The following is a 13,476-nucleotide window of genomic DNA, read 5'->3' on the forward strand; positions in this document are numbered from 1 at the left end:
ACTACCTTTGTGTTCAAGTAGTGATTCTGTTAACCTAGGTGCTACCTCTACACTTCACAATTCTTGTTTCTATTTTCTTTCTGGGTTACACGGACCTTACAAAAGGATTAATTTTTGTTGTCATCAACAAAAACCTATTTCAGCATCATATGCTTAAGCTGCTGGACTAAAAAGCCAGCACTTCTCAGACCTCTTTAAACGTGCAGCAATTCTTGCTCTGTCTGAATACCTGGAAACTCAAACTGCAATGGCTTGCAAGTTATTGTCGCCATGGCCATTCCTTACACATTGATCGTTCAAATGGAAGTCACATGTGGTTTTGTCTTAGACCTAGGAAGGCCAAACATGAATTTCTCAAACCTGTCCAACCAATCCCTATTTAGGGAAAAAAAGATAGAACCTGGGCCATTTGTTCAAACAATTTGATTAGCTAACACACATTTTATAGTACCTGAGGGGCTGTTGAAAGGAGTTCCTGTCTTATCACTAGAGGTTGCATTCTTGAACTTGTAAAATAAACTAGTTAATTAGTATGTCTTTATATCCTCTCATGTCTTTAGGTATACCTATTTCTAGACATGTTTTTAGAATGTGCTTGGGGAGGCTGTGATTAAAGCATATTTTTTGGTATGGTATGGAGTCTGAGTCTCTTGACAATGACTTGAAAAAAAGAATAAAATCTATTTTACATCAGCTGAATGTCTCTAATTGGGTCTTGAAGACCAAACAATTCCCTTCAAGACAGCTGGCATTTTGGGTAGCCCCAAACCAATTAACTCAAATTATATAATTTTCCCCCCACCCCTACCCCCAAAGCTTGACTTGCTTATTTAGTAAAGAGGGGGATTAGTACGAACACTAAGGAGTCCATTCTCTGGCTGCTTGGTACAATATGCTCAACGCCGTTCTGGGCCAGCCCGAAGTACCCGGGCTGGGAAGAAAGGAAAAAGGGAGCGAAAGTCAAGCCGTCTCTACGGGAGGAGTCTCCTCTTTCTTGGGATACAATGCAATTCAGCATAAATATATTACTGGATGACCAGGCAGCAGAAAGCATCCCAGCCTTTAAAACAAGCAATCTCTAGCCCTCAGAAACCTCTAAAAATGTAAGGCAACAAACTCACAAGGAGATCAGAGAAGACCAAAGAAATTTGAATAGTTGTGGAGGAATCTGAATAGGAGAGTGTGTGTGTGTGTGTGTGTGTGTGTGTGTGTGTGTGTGTTTAAAGGAGCAAATAGCTGTACTTTGAATAGATTTCATGTTTCTTTTCTTTCCAAATGCTTTGTTAAGGGTGGGATAAGCATTAGACAAATGATGAAATTATGTAACAATTTTAAATGCATATTTTCCAAATTAAAAAAAATCAATAATTTAAAAAAGTGGAATAATATTCTACATTACAACTATATCACAAATATGTTTAGTAAACTTTGTTACAGAACTGCTTATTTTTTTTCTGTTTTATATAAAGTACTGCATTTTGTGATACTTGTAACAAGATATTGAATTTCTGATTTGACCATTGTGAAATATAAATGAATTAAAAATAGTTTAGTTCTAATAAAAAAGGTAATTAATGGTATCTTGAGGCTAGCAGGAGTCTTCAGATAAGCCGTTTTTTGGCCTTTGGAACACCAGCTTGTAAGTGCTGACATTTTATGTGCCAAAAAGAGAAGGCCAACAGTAGACCCCCAAGAATGTCTCTTCTTTTCTTAGCATATAAAATATGGCACTGAACTTACCCTGTTATTTTCTCACACTTTCCTGTCTGAGAGGGCCCTGCCCTGGATGCTGGTGGTTCCTTCAACTATTAGAATTGAACAGTTTCATTAACAGTCTTCTCTGGTATTCCGGGTCCTAGAATTTATCTTCCATATTTGTGTTTTTGTTTATATGTGTGTCAAAAAGGACAATCTAGTGAGATTAAAGTTCTCCAGGAAGCCACAAGTCTATTTCCTAAAGCTCTCATAGATGAAGTAGCATTTTGTCTTCTGTTAATGCCACCGTCTCTCCAGGATTTTCTGACATTTATGAAAGAGATTCTAGAGATATGTTTGCTGGCTTCCTTTAGAAGCTACTGACCATCAGTGTAAGACCCAGAGCTGGAGAATCACATCCTTTGGTCCTTTGGTCCATGGTATCTCTGACCGGGGCTTAGGCTCCTCTATTGATGGCCTCTGTCTCTGGGGAGATGGGTTCTCAAACTCAGGGGCGACAGCCTCAGGAAAGGTATTCAGGTAAGACCCAGAATATGGATAGTAATTAAAATAAAGATAGCAGAACGTCAAGTTCAAATTCTGAGAAGAACTTTGGAAATTATTTAGTCCATGCCGTCGTTTTAAGGATGAAGCCATGGGAGCCCAGGAAGGAAGGTGACTTGTTCAAAGTCACGTGGTGACTTAGTGGTACAGCCCAACCAGAACTCAGTTCTCCTGACCCAGTTGAAGAGTGGCCTCTGGCTATCAATGCTGATCACATCTTAATCATAGAAGCATCTCAATTATTCTTCTGACTTTATAGATTGCTAATGGCAGGGGACACTATGATTTACAGGTTGAGTTTTCACCCTGCTGCCGCTGGCTGGACAGATTTGGCATCTGTAGTCCAGTCTCTAAGGCAGAAAGCAGACAAGGTCCTCTCAGTGCTGCACCACTCCATTGGACGTAAAGGCAGGAGGTATACTCATTAATTAACATTGCTGCTTCCATCTCTAAGCTTTAGCTGGCACTTCGCTTCAGGACTCTTCGCCAAAATCAAAGCTCCACTTTGGTTTATTTTGAAAGTATCTTGAATAAGAAAATGTCTGAGCACTCCTCTCCTGGCTTTACGTCCATGTGCTGTGTGTAATGATCCAGAGAGAATCAATTGGACACTGCATTTTAAAGATAAGGATTGGGATTTTACTTCTGGGTAACCTGGTGACCCCAATCAATCTCTGTCTTACAAACCCTCTGAAGATTTGATGCTCTAGTCTGCAATTAAGTCCCAGCTTCCAAGAATGGCAACAGATGTTGCAATCCAAACACCTTTATTAACTATTTATCTTCAGATGTGTATCAACAAGCTCTTGGCCAACAGAAATGGCAGACTGCTCCTTAAATGGAAAATCACGCTCTTTCATCTTCAAGCTATTTTTCTCTGTAAACCCTCTGAGAAGATAAGAAGAGATATACTAAGAAGGTAGCCAACGATATTTAATTGCTTTAAAAATTTGCCTTTTCTTAAAGTAGTTGTCACCAACCCAGTGAAAATATTGCTATTAAGTTATATACCCCAATCATACAAAGCAAATGTGGTATTTAGGGTAAGCAGAAAACACACCTAAAGTGAAGAGTTCAATGTTTGGTTTCTTTTTTTTTCTTCTTATAATTTGATGACTATATTTAATTTGGCAGACTTTGGCCCTCTTTGAACCATGGCTTCAACAACCGTAAAGAATGATCCTTGCCACCCACCTGCCTTACAAGAATGTCGTAAGGATTATAAATGATACTGGAGTAATTTGAACACTGACAATGAAATTCAAGGCCAAAATATTTTAGGCAGGACTCTGCGTAATCCTTTGTATTTGAACTTCTCAAGGTTTTGTTCTGTAGCTGAGTTCTTGCCTGGAGTTTATTGAGGTTATTCCACAGAGAGGAAAGTATGCTATTGTGGGCTCAAGGAGGCTTCTTCTCCCTGGATTTAACTCACCCGCTAACCTGGCTGAATTGTCTCACACGGGCAGGTGGAGTGGACAGTCTTTTGCTTCAAGGGCAGAGGGGAAGTCACAGGGAGGCTAATGAACTTTAAGCTTCTCATCGGCGTTGGACCTTCCAAGGTGTTCTCATTGCCATTTGTCCTCATAGAATTTGCAAAAATCAGATATTTTAACCACAATTGGTTAAGAATACTATTTCCACTTCTCTTCCATTGTACCCCCAGGGCTGTGAAGTGGCATTAAAGTTGGTGCCAGAGCAATTGAGCACTCTAGCTAAGAGGACCTTGAATTGCGGATACTTTAGTTGGCCTTCAAGGGATGTATTTACGTGGTTTCCTGTCCCACCTGTGTACAATTAAGTTATTTCTAGCCTTTCTCATGTAGGGATGACTTCCAGGAATGCTGCCTCCACTGTGCCAACTCACCTGCCACCATGACACAGGGTTGCAGACCAAATATCCCATCAAGAGTTAAACTAAACACTGGAGGCCTGTGGGGAATGGAGGAGAAGAAAAATTCACGAGGGATGGGGCCAAAAGCCAGCCTGTGGAAAACATGTCTAGTCATCACAAGTATACAGTTGTAAATGGGAGATTCCATTTCAACGATGTCTGGTAAAAGCAAAGTTCTCTCCTCTCAGGACTATCCTGAGATAAGGCATTATTTATAATTATAAATGCACCATATGTTTTTTCTTTTAAAATGAGAATTGTGTGAGAGTTCATCACAATGCTGTGTCTAGAGACGCAGACCTGCAGGAGTGCTACGAAAAGCAAGTATATCTAGTGAGAAATTGTAATTTTTATGTATTGCAGCTTTCAGTAATAAACTCCAGTCAACCATGCCAGAAGAAAGACTGAATTACCTTTCTTTATCTCTATTGAACATAGTATAACAAAATCATTGTCAGGTTAAGAGGCAACCAGAAAGTAGTTAGTAAAAAATGGAGGTTAAAAAATATTATAGATATATCATTATATTTATTATAAGCAGTTGATTACTAAAAATATGAAGTTGTCTCTAGGATTTTGAATGTTTATGATATTTACCAGCTTTCTAAATAAACATCCATGTTTGTACCTAGTATTTTATTCGTAATATTTTTGTATTCTTTTCCTCATAAAAGGCCCTCGAAATTCTATGTGTTTTAGCCCCCATATAACTTGTATCTGTCTGGGGTGGGGGGCAGGTGCCAGGCAGCAAAGCTTAATCCTCCATCAAATGCTATTTAATTCAGAAGGCCAATTACGTCCATGCTCCCTGCTTCTTTACACCCACTCGCTACTATGTTTAAGAAAATTTAGGCTTTGATGTGCGGCTCTCTGCCTGTGATCTACAGCCCATGCATGGCAGAAATTGGATGAATCCACGTGTTAAGAAGAGTGGGTGCTAGGACCTCCTGGTCACAGAGATCAGTGGCAAAGGGGCTGATGAGAAGCTGAGAGATCCAGGTTCCCATCTCGACTGCCACCGGCTCACATGTGACTGGGATAATGACCTCCCCTCTTTGGGCTTTGGCCTCCCCATTTGTGCAGGCCCAAAGGAGTTTCCTTACCTTCCTATACTGGATAGTTAGGAAAGGCCTCTGTGAAAAAGTGACATCTGAGCAGAGACCTAAAGGAAGTAAGAGAGTGAGTCATGTGGCTATCTGGGGCTTTCTGTGAAGAAGGAACAGCAAGTCCTGAGGCAGGATTGTGCACAGCATCTTGGAGGAACCGCAGAAGACCAGTGTGTGCTTGGGTGGAGGAAAGAAGTAGCGATGAGGCCAGAGACCAAGAGTAGGCCATGGTGAGGCAGTTGACTCTCAAGGAGATGGGGAACCACTGGAGCTGATGACCATTGGTGTGACATGACTTGACAGATATTTTAAGAACTATCACTCCTGTTGCTGTGTGGAGTGAGGGAGGAGACCAAAATCTCCTGCAGTCGTCCAGGTGTGGTCTGGGGCAGGGGCCAGTGGGGAGGGTGCCCAAGATCACCTCCAATACGAGGCACAAAGTCAGAGAGCCTGGAAAGAGGCATAGGAAGGTGGTGCTGGCTGGGAGGAATGAGCAGGACATTATCAAGCAGAGATGGCGGGCAGAGGGAATCTCAGTCTTGCAGAGGAAATGGCGTCAACAAAGATACACGTGAGAAAAACAAAGGCTGTGTTCATGGAGACAGTGCTATGAAATGATTGGGAGCCAGAGGTCTGGGCTCTGTGCCATTAGACAAATCATTCACCTTCCCATCCCTCAGAGTCTTCATTGTAAAATGGGCATAGTATCGTCATCTACCTGGGAGAGGCATCACAATGAGATGGCACTTGTGTGTTGCCTTAGAGGCACATGGTAAATGGTACTGTCACTACCATGAATGCAATTTGATTAAACACCAAAAAGTTCAATAAGGCTGATGCATAGGAATATGATGGGCAGAAACCCAGGAAATCAGGCTGAAAATGCTGGTCAAGGCCTGACAGTGAAGAGCCTTGAACGTCATGCAGAGGAAGCAAAGTAGAAGCACGGCTATCCAGTCTGTTCAGGAGGTGCTTTCCAGACTTGCCTGATTATAAGAATCACCAGAAGTAGTTATTAAAAACGAGGTTCCCCATGGGGCCAGCCCAGTGGGGTAGTGGTTAAGTTCGCCTGCTCCGCTTTGGCAGCCGAGGGTTCGTAGGTTCAGATCCCAGGCACAGACCTACACACCGCTCATGAAGTCATGCTGTGGCAGGCATCCCACATATAAAGTAGAGGAAGATGGGCATGGATGTTAGCCCAGGGCCAATCTTCCTCAGCAAAAAGAGGAAGATTGGCAACAGGTGTTAGCTCAGGGATGATCTTCCTCACCAAAAAAAAAAAAAAAAAAAGAGGTTCCCTCAGCCCCTACCCTGGGATGGGGCTCAGGGAACTGGATTTCAACAAGAGTCCCAGGTGATTCTTATACTGGTGCTGCCTAAGAAAGTTTTTTCTTTAACTTTAGAGTTGGAACGGGAATGCCTTCAACTGCTGAGGACTTGATTGGCTCATCTGCAAAAGCAATAGTATACTTCGTTCTCCCAGTTCTCCTCATGCAAAGTCAGTAATGGCAAAGCAGGAGATGGGGCTGAGAGTGGTGGAGGGAGAAAGTGCATGGCCCAGGATTGAAGGAGAGCTCTGGGGACCTTTTGAGAAGCCAACCTTCCCCAGGGGAGGCTGTGCAAGGCAATGGCCAGAGTTTGCATTCTCGTCCTGGCTCCTACACTCATAAGTCACTGTGTGTCCTTGGGTGATTCTTGCCTCCTCTCTGAGCTGTAACTGTCTCCTCTGTTTAAAAAAAAAAAAAGTCTAGAGGGCTGAGTTGGGTAAATTCTAAAGGCCCTTCCAGCTCCAAGTTTATCTGTTTATCAAACAGCTTAATCTTTGCAAAAGCACTTGCAACGGCTACAGCCTGGAGACAGTCTTTGCAAACTTTGCTGTCAGACTCAAGGCTTTTGGGGTTACACAGAGGGCACCGAATACCCCTGCCATCAAGATAAGAGAAGGAACTCATCAGAAGGGCCTTTCTCCCTGGCAGTTCACATGCATCTCTGCACGTGCAGATCTGAGCCTTGCTCGGGACGCGTCTGGTTTAACCCTTATCACGCTGCAACATTTGGTGGGGGGCCTTGGAAGCTGTTAGACGCTGCCAGTCACGAGTCTGACTTCCTGGCACTGGGATGGTGCTCAGCCCTTTCTGTGCCTGAAACAAACGAAATAGGCTTTGTGCCTCTGATTGAAGCCTGATGATTCTGCAGTGTGACAAGCAAAGAAATTAAATGCCTTTGATTTTAGATAAATCACTTACGCACTCCAGGCCTCACTTTCTTCATCTCAAAGATTTTTGGTTCCCAGGGGCCTACTTTTTTTTCTTTATTGCTATCAAAAGCTGTCTTTAGGTTTGATAATTCAGCATTCTGATGACATAACTTTTACTGGATCCCTTTCTTGCCTCCACCATATTGTGAGATGGGCTGACTTTTTAGGATTAGCTTTAAAAATTATAGTTTCATCCTAAGTGAAAAACTGCCTTTCTATCTCTATTAGAGGCATCTTTACATTTTGAGGCAAACAGTGGTGATAGTGACCTTGCTAAGGGCCTCCTCCCCAGTTGTTCACAAAGACCTCAGCACACACAGACCTGAGAGCTCCCGGACCTGTCTGATCTAACCCTCATCACCTCATTAAGTTTTACATGGAGTGTATTCATGTAATTTCCACCTAAAGATTCACAATGATCTCTTGATAAATTTTCTAAAGGAAGAGGAGGGAAATGATAAGTCTGTAATCACCCACTAATTTATTTTCTCATTTCCAGATCCATGGGCATGGAGAGAATCATTTGTGAAGGGAAAAAATGTAAATCTCGGGAAAGCATACACCACCAAGAGTGTGGGGGAGGGGGAGTACATGTGCACAGTAGCTCGTGATGTCATGATCGACTAACTAAGAGAAATTGAGGCATCACATTTCTATGAGAAGGGCTGAAGGAGGTAGGGTGGCTGGGAGTTAGTTCTAGGTCTTAGATTGCTGCTCTCTGGCTGGTCTTCTCCTGCCCCCTGCAGAGCCAGCTTGGCACCATTATTCCTTACAGTGTAATGTTTCCTCTGGGGTCCTCCTTGTGGAGCACCCCCTGCCCTAACGAAGACATTGGTCTCCTCATAGAACAGCAGGATTTACCTTCCTTCTCCACAGCTACCTGCTCTCTGGGCTTCTGAGCCTGTGGTCTGGCCTGGGGGCTCCTAGGGGAACCCCACTCCCCACTACCATGAAGCAGGGCCTCAGAGGGCAGGGGAGTCTGCTGTAGGAGTCAGGTCCTGAACACGCCTTCCGTTTCCTTCACCTACGACACGCTGTGTCCTCAACAGAGCCACCTTCCACATGCCAGTCCGGGGGGGATCCCCAGAATCTCCCCTCAGCTGCTGAGGCCCACTGACTTGGGGGTGGGAGGCTGACTGCCAGAGGTTGCGGAGAACGTGCGGCAGCTGAAGAGCAGCGTGAAGGAATCTCATCCAAGAGTGTCAACGTGCAGTTTCTGTTTGACTGCAGCAGAGTTCTCGTGACAAATATTTATTGAGGCCTCCTGAAAGCTGTGTACTCAAGTGTGCTCCACAGCGTAAAGAGAAAAAAGAGACGTGGTTCTGTGTTAGGGCAATCAAGGGCTACTGGGGCAGACACACATACTCACCCAGCTCTCTGAGAGCCTGGGGCCGACAGCCAAGGGTTCCTTCCCTGCTGGGAGACTGGGGGCTTACTTGCCAGTGGCCCAGGACTCCCACGACAAGGCAGCAGGGAGGGGGAAGGGGTGACTGAGGCCAGCCTGAGGATATTGTAAAACAAGTGGCCTCTCCCACCCTGTCTGTGGAGCAGCTCCTCCAGGACACATAATTCTCAGGGGCGTCTGTCTGCTGGGCCCAGGCCTTTGCTCTCAGCCAACCCACCATGGACCTTCATGCAGCAGCCAGTGAGCACCAGCTCTGCCCTTCTTGCTGGCCTCATCTCTCTTAAATCAGGACCAACGTCTGGGTCCTCTTGCCTGCCTATTTCTTCTGCTTTGCGCACCTCCTGCTGATCTGATTTTTGGCCCAATAGCTCCTGTTCTCTTCCCGCCAACCTCTACTACCACGCAGAGAGAACCAGCTCTGAGGCCCCTAGCCCTCCTCCTCAGATACCTTGCTACCCTCTCTTTCAAGCCCCATTTGACTTCCAGCAGCCTAGCAAACTGTCTTTTCCAGAAGCCCACCTATACACTGACCAGGTTGGCTGGTGCTTCCCTAGGTCTGGCTAGCCCCTGCCTGGGGGATGTTCTGGCCATGGCCCCAGGGTTTTGGGATACCATCATGGTGTCATTTAGTCATTTCAATGGTCTCCTAACTGGTTCACCATCTTCCATTCCATCACCATCTCCTCTAGGTTCACCATCTTCCATTCCATCAGCAATAGAAAAGGGTTGATGACTAGGATTGCTTAGCCTGGAGAAAGATGATCCTTTGTGGATAGATAAGAGGGACCAGATAGCTGGAGTGCTTCCATGTAGTTGAGAGGTTGAACTTGTTCTCTAGGGCCCCAATGTGTGGCAGGGAACTAGGGCTAAGGGCTGAAGGCAGCAGAGGCTGAGTCTGCCTCCCCAGTGGGAAAACATCCTAGTAGAGCTCTCCAAAAATGGAAGTGGCTGCTTCGCACCTCAGCAAGTAGTGAGTATACCTAACAGGCTCAGTGGATAATCAACCACTCGAGAGACTGGATGAGTTTTGAAGGCCCTTCCTGACTCAGTTACCTATTGCTATATAATAAACTGCCCCAAACTTAGTGGCTTAAAACAATAATGATTTATTATTTCTCATGATTCTATTGGTTGGCTGAGCTCAGCTGGGTAGTTCTTCTGCTTCTCTTGCCCTGAGTCACTCATGTGACTAAAGTCTTTTGCCAGCCTTGACTGGAACTGGGGGATCCAAGATGGCTCATTCACATATCTGGGGCCCTAGTGCTGGCTGTCAGCTGGGCCTCCTATCCACATGGTCTCATCATTCAATAATCTAGCCCAGGTTTCCCTATACAGTGTTGGGAGTGTTTCAAGAGAACAGGAGAAGAAGCTGCAAGCCTGGGCACTAGAGCACACACAATATTGCTTCTGCCACATTCTATTGGCCAAAACAAGGCCAGCTCAGGTTCAAGGGCTGGGGAAATAGACTCCACCATTTGATGGGAGGAGCTGCAAAGTATTTGTGATCGTAATTAACCTACCACACTTCCTAAAAACTTCTATGTGATCCCTTAAGATTCCATTAGCCCTGGTAAGGGCCGTGTGGTACATTTCTATATCTGTGAAGAAAGGCTCTATGCAGACACTGGTTGCCTACTAAATATCCATCCCCCGCTTCTTTTTTGGGGGATGCCTATTCCATTTCCACACAGTATCATGCTTTAGGGGAAACTGGCCTTACACCCGCTTTGTTAGTAGGGTTGACAAGTCTAATGGATCACTGACTGGTCCGGGAATTCCCACCTACACCAATAATCTCATGGCATTATCCTGCCCACAGAGATTGTTTCAGAAGAGGCATGTAATCTAGAGCAGGCCAACGAGACATGAGGGGAAGTTTTCTAGGAACTTCTGGGAAAGAAGTTTCCTCATTCTTAAGAGACAACTACTGGAAAGGATAGTTTCTCTTCTGTTGTGTGTAGAAGTGAGGCCGGGAACTGCTGCCATCTTGTTACAAAACCAAGGATGAAGCCATCGTAGAAAGGAGGGCAAAGCCAAGAGAAATACAGAGAAGGAAAGCGGGAACCCTCATCATTCTGATCCCTGGCCTCCCCTTCTGGGCTTGTTTCAGGTCCATGAGCCAATAACTCCTCTTTATTGGTCAAGCCAGTTTGAATGGGACTTTCTGTTATTTGCCGTTGGAGGTGTCATAACTAACCCAAGGCCTGAAATTGTTAGATGACAAATCTAGTCACTCTATTAGTAGGTTACGAATCAGATACTGGCTTTTAAAGAGAATAATAACTAATGTATTTTTGTTTTGCTTTCCTAGAAAGTGATGAAATAGAAGATTTGTTGTGTCAGAACGGAACTAGAAATATCCTTGGGCATCATCTGTTCAACTACCTTACACAACAGATTAGGAAACTGAGACCTAGACTCTTCAGCAGAGACAGGACTTGGATGTCCCAACTCCCTGGCTAGTTTGCTCTCCTCTATACTCCATACCTCCACCACAATGTGGTCATTCACACAACCCGAAGTACAGGGACCATCATGATGTTCATACTTTAAATGCGAACTTCTAAACAGCCACCTTGGAAATATGTTTGGCAGTTGTTTAAAAAATTAAGCATACATCTACCCTATGGCCCACCAATTCCTCTCCTGCATATTTACTCTAGAGGTATGAAATCGTATGTCTACACAATGAGTTCTACAGAAATGTCCATAGCAGTTTTAATTTATAGTAGCTAAAAACTGGATACATCCCAGATGTCCAACAACAGGTGAACGGATAAACAACAAATTACGGTATTGGTAGTGTATCCACACAGTGGAATACTACTCAGAAAGAAAAAAAAAGAATGAACTACTGATACATGAACAACATGTATTAATTTCAAAGGCATAATGCATGAAGGAAGCCAGACACAAAAGAAAATGCACGGTATGATTCCACTTATATAAAGTTCTAGAAGAGCAACGTTAATCTGTGTGATAGAAATCAGATCAGTAGTTGCTTCATGTTGTGTGTATATGGAGGCGCATTGACAAGGAAGGAGCATGAGGGAAATTTCTGGGGTGATAGAGATGTTCTGTGTCTTGATTAGGGTATGGGGCACATGAGTGTGTTCATTTGTCAAACCTGATCAAGCACTTAAGATTGGAGTATTTCATTGCATGTAAGTTATACAGGAAGGTACAATATCAACACTCTATCTGGTTGAGAAGACGGTGTGGGAGCCGAGGACTGATAGGCTGTTAGAATGAGTTTGCAGTGGTGTGTCCTGGAATCCAGAGGTTGGGAGAACTGCTGTCTGTTCCCGCTTGTGCTAATGGCTGGGTCAGCCAGCTTCCTGTGTTCTCTGCCAGTGTCTAGCTGTCAGGCCAGGCCCAACCACAGCTGCTGTAATAACAGGTTGGGAGAGCCATTTCCTCTCGGCCCTACAGCCACATCACAGGCACCAGCTGTACCCTCTGGCCTGCTTCCTCCCACCACTGACTGCCTCATGGAGCTCACCAAAGAAGCTTCTCTTTCCTCACCCTCAGATAACCTTCCGGAGCCTTTCTGGGCCCAGGCTGCACTTGACATCACTGGAGCTTCACGGGTGATGAACTCTGGCTTTCTGACATTCCAGGACTGCTCCACCGGGCCATTGCAGTAATCCTTTTTTCAACTTTTTTTTTAAACTGCCATCGTGTTTTCTTCATATTTCCTGCCAAATTGTCAAATCAAGGTCTCTCCAGATGCCAACATCTGGTATTAAATTGCAAGTCTAGATAATCTTCCAAAGCGATGTTTTATAAGAGCCAGGGAACTTCTTTTGCTCACATTATTCATCTGTTCAAATTATATCATGTTCTCTCATCGATTTCTCTACTGAAATATATCTTTCAGTATGTCAAGGCTGTCCTAGTTAAGAGAGAGCTCACACTGGCATTAGGCTATAAGATGCTTGGAGAATACGTGATCTGTTGTTTTGTTGTTCTCTTTGACTTTCTTATTTTAAAAAATAAATAAATCACAAGTAAACCGTTGAAAAAGCACTGAGTGAATTCAGCTTTTCCTTTATTTTGATGTTTATATTTTCAATGTAAAATGAATTCTCTAAGATGCCAGACATATGGCACCCAGACGAAGTCTGGTTGTCTGAATCTGGGGCCAGAGGTGGTTTTAGAATGTTTCAGCCACATGCAGTGCGTGTGCCTGGGAGGGGCAAGACCCATGGCCCCAAGTTTGCTTCCTTTTGCTTCGCCTATAATTGTAGAAACCTCCATTCCTCCTCTGTAGAATCAGGAAATGGAGATGCCCAGGCACACATCTAGCCTGGGGCGTCAGGGAAAGCACCTACCTGAGAGACAGAAGACCCGCTTCTGGTCCCAGCCCCACTGCTAACTCGTAGGTAAGTCAATTCCCTCCTCTCCTGCCTTCTGCCAACTTAGGCATTAGAATGGATCAGTTGGTTTCACCCTCAATGTCTTTTGTGGGCCAGCTGAGGGGGACTGGGGTGTTGGTGGGGGAAGGAGGAAGACATGTCTCAGGGAGTAGACTCCTGGCCACCTCCTACTTCTACTC

Source organism: Diceros bicornis, chromosome 15 (genome assembly GCF_020826845.1).
Source record: "Diceros bicornis minor isolate mBicDic1 chromosome 15, mDicBic1.mat.cur, whole genome shotgun sequence".
Classification (NCBI taxonomy): domain Eukaryota; kingdom Metazoa; phylum Chordata; class Mammalia; order Perissodactyla; family Rhinocerotidae; genus Diceros; species Diceros bicornis.